We start from the raw sequence: 6,720 nt of genomic DNA on the forward strand, positions 1-6,720 counted from the left end.
CCTTGTTTAAGGGGTGTATTTTAGCAATCACTGTGACTGACAAAGACATGTTTGACATGCCCTGAAGTTACTTCCCATGCACAATCTCCAAGTGCCTCACACAAAGGAGCCTGACAGCAAATGCTCTTCAGAGTAAAACACCTACCTCTCCACCAGAGGGCTGCATCTTGAAGTGATGGCTACAAGTTTCCTTTAATATCCTGATACTGTTTCATCACCAGATTTCCCTTCAGCTACTTCTCAATAATTGTGTGTGCTGTTCAGTTCCCCTCTTCTGCCACCTTCAAGCATATCTGACTACAACCTTGGCTTGAAGTCTAACTTGCTGTCAACTGTTTTCTTAGTTTGAATTCTAACTTACTTTCAAATATTTTCTTCCTCAGCAGTGTAAATAACACCACCATGCTCATTCCTTTATCTTTCAATCTCAGTGGCTCCTTTGATCCCAAGCCTATTGGCACATGGAGTTTTTCTCCACAAAGAGCCAGATGCTTGAATGACTTTGGATCCCAAATCAAGACAAGGGAGTAACAAAGCAAAATATTAGCTAAGATTATAGTTATAGTCAGAAAGAAACTCCTGCTCACAAAAGCCAGTAACAAGCAAAGCTGTCTTGGGACACACACCCAGAGCCTAAATAAAGCCTCCAGCACTTGACAAAGCTCATGAAGGTCATTGTGGTGTAACCCATGGCACTGGCTGTCCCTGTTCAGGTAAACAGCACAGAATCAATCATCTGTGCTCTGTCAAGAAGGAAGCAAACCCCTTTATTACTCTCACCTGGCTGACACAGCTAACATGGGCCACCAACTTCAAATGTGCTGTAGGCTTGTCCTCCTGACTCAGCCCAGGCTACTGCACCTTCTTTCCTTCTCTTTGGCAGGAGAATTAGAGCAAGCCAGAGAGGTCTGCACGTTAAACGACACGGAGATCCAGCCAGGAAGATGCATCACAACAAATGTAAACCAGCAACTGAGATAACAAGTACAGCAAAACCTAGAAAAGTAACTCCTCTGGCATATGTTTCTCATGAGTATCACTTGTATCTGGAGCTCAAGTCCATTTCTAACCTCTGCTGTGAATCACCAGCAGTTTGTGGTTTTTCAGTGCACCCCATGGGAGCGATCATCCAGTGACGAGGAGAGGTCTCCTAGCTACACACAAACACAGAAATGAAACATTGCCAAACCCCTTGTACTGCTTTTGGAGCCTTGAAAAAACTCCAGTCTTTGCACTGAATGAAAGAGTGGCAGGATACAGAAACAAACAGTCACTATGTGTGTAACCATGTGTCAGTGCATTTCCCCAGTCCCTGGGGACTTCCTGAAGCCCTGCTGGAGAGCCAGCTGCCTTTTCACTCAGAGATCACAGGCTGACACAAAACCAGGTCTGTCAAGCCTTGTCAGCCACTCCAGTTTACTGTCTGTTCTCAGATTATCACAAATACCCTCAGCCACAGTTTAATGTACTTTGGGTTGGAGAGCTGCAGCTCCATCTGAACCCAGGTATGATGCTGCCTTTGGTCTAGAACTAATCCTTTACCTGGCTAAAAAGATCCAATCTCAAAACCAAACCCACTATGCTGAGTTCAGCTTTCTCAGTAACATCAGCACAATGCTGCTGCTATAAACAGGCTACCAGTATATATTACAACATTAAGGAGAGATTTTGAACCCATTTAGATATCAGAGTGCTTAAAACTATAACAGCTGCCAGCTCTAAAATAATGTTCCCAGCCAGCCACCACACTGGAAAACACTGCAGAAAACATTACCAGTGCACATAGGAGCCCTGACATCATCCAGAACAGAGCAGCATGAATAATCACTGCAGCTTTTGGCCTGTCTTGCCAAAAGACAGAAACAGCTACAAAAGATGGAAGCTGCCAAAAGTCCTCAGGGAATTTTTTCCTAGGAATAGTGTTAAAAGCTTGGAGTCTTTTGTGCTTCATTGTTTCCCATCATTATGTGCTCTTTCCACTTTAGTGACTCATAACACAAACAGTCCCATGGTTTGGATTAGTCTCCTGGCCTCTGCCAAAGTACTGGGGAGGCTGTCACACCTTAAATATGCACCTAAGAATCCTGGGGAATAATTCTGAAAGGTGCAGGAACCTAATTAAGCACCACCTAAACCTACTCTGGAAATGCTTACACACCAGGTTCCTATGGCAAATCCACAGGCTGCTAACTGCATACTGCAAAAATGATCTCCTTGTTGTTTAACACCATGCCACCTCTGAAATGACCCAGGAAAATGAATTTCAAAATCCCTTACAGTGAGAAGTTCATTGAGAGAAGTCAACATACAATTTCTACAGCAATCTGGAACACAGCTGGAAATTTTCAATTAAAATCAATGATTCTGTGAAATAGCAAGAAAAGGTTTTTAGTGGCTTGTTTCAAAACACATCAACTTTGTTTTAGTACAAAATAGCAAAAACCACAGGATTTTGAGAAAGTTCTTGCATGATCTGAACTTCATTACCTAAATTAGGATCAGCTGGGAATGAATGATTCCTTGCAAGACAAAGGAATGTCACAGATACCTAATTACACAGCACTGTCTACAGTGATGTTTTTGTTGCTCTTTCAAGTGGCATCTTACAGCTTTAGATGAAAATTAAGGCAAGGAAAGTTGACTTCAAAAAGCTCTTGATTGAGTGGCTGCTACCAAGAGATTTGTTTCTGCCAGGCAGGCTAAGACTTGTTTTTCCAGGTCAGAAGCACAGGTGTGAATTCTAAAACCAGAGATCTCCTCCTCTAATGAGTAAGAAAAAGTATATTAAAAGCTTATTATTTTAGCATGGAGTACACATAATACTTAACATTTTCACATTTGATTGCAGATAAGCCTTCAGGAAACACTTCTACTGGAGCTGGACAATTCCAGTGCTGTGTCCTGCATGCCAGTAGCCAGTGCTCACATCAGGGACAGGGGAGGAGACAGAACAAAAGGCTGCAGTGCCAGCACAACTACAGATCATTTTTCAAACAATTTCTCACCACTAAGGTTTCTTTTTCTAATGCTACCACCCCCTGCAGTAAGTTATTAATCCAAGAATGAGCAGCCATCAGTGTGCACAGAGTAACTGAGCTCAGAGCAGCAGGGGAAGAGCTCAGCTGGCTGAGCAGCAAGGACAGCCATGGAAAGGCAGCCAGCCATCATCCTTCCTTCCTTCCTTGGGGAGGGAGGCTGCACCAAAGAGAGCCCTTGGCAAGGGTTTGCCACTACAGAAATTTAGAAGCCCAAATTTGAGCCACAGTCTGAAACACACACACACAGAGGAGCACGGAGCCACAGACATTCTTTGGGCCAAAGAAATGTGTACCACACTTTATCTTCTCAGTTTGTTTGGGCTGCTAGAAAACCTATAAATGGAAGACAATGTATTTTTTTGATAACTAGGATATCATGTGAATTATCTTCCCTGAAGAGGACAGGAAACAAGCCTATTTGCTCATATACCCACCTGCAAATTTTCTGCTTGTTATTAAACAGCCAAAGAGGCTGGAGACAGGTCTGCTGACCCACAAGGTGCTGCTTCTCCAGAGACAGCAGCAGTGCCAGTACAAAATTCTCTCCAGGTCCCTCAACCTCCATGTGCTGCTTCTGCACTAAACAGGTCACTCTGATCAATCTCACTGTGCATTCTGCTTGGTTACTTGCAAACAAGCTGAAGAATTGCAACTGTGATGTGAGCACTTGTTAATTAACAAATGGCTACAAAAGCTGTTGAAAGCAGCATGTGCAACTTTGCAGTAACTATACCTCCTCTTCATTTCACTGCTATAAACAAAGAACATCCAGAGAGCTGCACAAGGTCACTGTCCTCCTGTCAGTCAAGGGAACACAACTGCAGTTAACTGCAAGGTTCTGAAATAAATAGGTTTTGACTGCTGAGGTAGCTTTTAACTACAAGACCTGCTCAGCCATGGGCTTCTGACAGCTTTTTCCTTCCCTCTTTTTTTAAGCTCAAATTTAATCCAATCATTAAAATACTTGTTGAAGTGCTCTGTCTGCTTGGCAGCATAGCCCACACCACAGACAGAGTGATGGGTGACTTATTTAAGCAGGAATTTTTTTTTGCATTCCTCCCGGGTTTTTTTTTATATTTTGAATTGTTTGTGCAAAGATTTGGTAGGTGGAGCTTTTCAATCAATTGCAGCAGACCTGCACAGGGTGGCACTCATGCTGTTCACTCAAAAATGTTAAAAATCATGAACAAACAGGAGTTTTCAACCTTTTAAAGGCTGCATCCTTACTCCATATTTTGTTTTCAGTGATGAAATTAAATTCTAAACAAGTAGTCTCATTTTATAGACGCTTTAAAAGAGTTTCTGAAAAATACAACAGAAGCATTGATCTCTGTGTGAATTTGACTACACTGATCCTTAAGATGGGTATTTCTAAATTCATTCCCAGGAAATCCCTACCTTGTTCTCTTTGTGTTGAAGTATATCAGAAGAACTGACATGGGAAGAAGCAAGAGAACTTCAGTAGGAAAGGCTCTGCTGCACCATTGCTTCCAAACCATAGCAGAATGCACTGCAGCAGCACCAAACCTTAGAGAGGACAGAGGAACAGACACAGCAAGACTTTCTGCTGGATCTGTTTGGGAAAACAGCTCAACTCTCAGCTACACAGATGCACCCTCACATCAGGGAGTTAATCTAGAAACATCAATTCCAGCTGAGAATATGTGCTGCCAGCACCTGATTCTGTGCCTGGATGGACAGAATTGGACATTTTTTCCTTCAGTTTTAAATCTGAAAAAGCACTAGAATGGTCAATACCTTTCTTTTTTTCATAGTTGATCACCTAAAGGTACTTGCACATGAAGCTACATATAAACTCTGAAAGTCTGTTTTGAGATCACAAGAAGTTTTTAGAAGGAAATGCCCACACATTCTGACTGTTTGTACAGAGGGTGGGTGTTTGACCCCTGTGGCCTCCCCAGGAACACCTTTAGTACCTGTGCAACAGTTGGGAAAGACTCTTCATGTGGCATTACTGCATCACCTTTTTGCTGTTTTGTGGAGGAATTCATGAGCTCCTTTTCTACCTGAACATACAAATCTACCTGTTCTCATGGTGCTCACACAGTGCAGTGCCAGCAAAGCACTGGCTGCACTTAGATAAAGTTATCAGCATCCTTACAGTATCACAGGCTTGTGTTTGCTCTCTGAAGGCATTCCTTTCTAAAAACCTGAAATTAAAGAATTCAGGACTGTGTGGACAAGGCAGTGGTGGGGAATGCACAGGGAGTCTATAGGTGTCACTTCAAGGAAAATTCAAAAATATAATTTCAGTTACATGCCCTTGAGTATCAAAAGGCTTGACACACTCAGAAGTATTTCAAGGTTTATTAAAACCTACAACTATTTTAAAATCCTGTTCAAAGGTTCCTGATGATCCCTGCCATAGTAGATTTTACTCTTTTCTTTCTTCTCAAACTGCATTCACTTGGCAGCATGTGAGAAATGAGAGGCTTGTGGTGTGTGCTTGTTCTTGAGGCACAGGCAGGTAAGGTGACATTCCTGGCCACTCATGCTGCCACACAATGGAGGAATCTCATGCACAGGTGAAAAGCTGCTCAGCAGAAGTACCTGAGCAGGTTGCAGTGGAACTGAAATGGATTCCTGCATGTTTGGAACAGCTGCCTCTGTGCACTGCCCTGAGAGCAACCCTGTCAAGCTGAAGGAAGCAAAGAGGCCAATTGGATTTTACAGCTTTGGTCAACACTACCAGGGATCCTTCTCCTTCTGGCTCCTCTCAACAAGGGCATTGCCCATTTCAAAATATAAAGGAATACTTGTCCTCTGCTAGGGCTATCAAAAATAGGAAATGCACACTTGTACAAACGTGCTGTGAACACTCAGAAGGATGTGGCTGCTGTATTTCACTTCAAGAATCAGAGGAGATGTCACTGGGGTCTGTAACAGCCCCTCCCTTCCCCACACAGTTACTGCTATCTTATGTTTTTTTTAATACTGATTTTAAAGTGACACCGTTCTTCTAATATCTATTGAAATATTTTAATCACAAACAGTAACAAGACTGTTTTCTCTACTACCTCTGCTGTTACATGTCAGACAAAGCTGCCATGCTGTCTTGGGGAAGAATGGGGCTTTCAGGCCTTTTTTTTTTTTTCACACACTGTTAAGCAGAAATATCAATACTGAGAAATGCCCTGAAGGCTGCACTAAGACTGCTACTATTTAATTACACTAAATTATTCTACAATTTAAAAATTGGCAGTATGTTTTAGTTCCATAAAACCTACAAAAAATCCCTCAGCAAGGTACATCACAATGTGTCCTCACCCTAGAGACAGAGCCATGAGTAAGAGCAGCCTGAGATTATCTACAGACCTCCTTAAGGCTCAGAATGGCCAAGCAGGACATCATTCAAATGCTTTATGCTTCAACAGACTGTCACCTGGCCATCAAAGGTATTTTCTGGCACTGAGAAGGAAATTTAATTTGAGATGTATAATACAGCCATGTATTTTTGAAAACATTTTAGTGCAATGATTTGGACATACAGGAACAGAATTTGAACTTGCAAATAAAGTTTAAGAATCTCTGTAAAAAATATATTCCAAGAGCAGCTGAAAAAAAGGTGAATATATTTTTAGTACAGAGGAATTTAACATACCAAGCAATGACAGTGGTTCTGGGAAGGACTGTACCCACACTATAGGAAAGGACATTTTAT

This window comes from Melospiza georgiana, chromosome 13, assembly GCF_028018845.1.
Source record: "Melospiza georgiana isolate bMelGeo1 chromosome 13, bMelGeo1.pri, whole genome shotgun sequence".
Taxonomy (NCBI): Eukaryota; Metazoa; Chordata; class Aves; order Passeriformes; family Passerellidae; genus Melospiza; species Melospiza georgiana.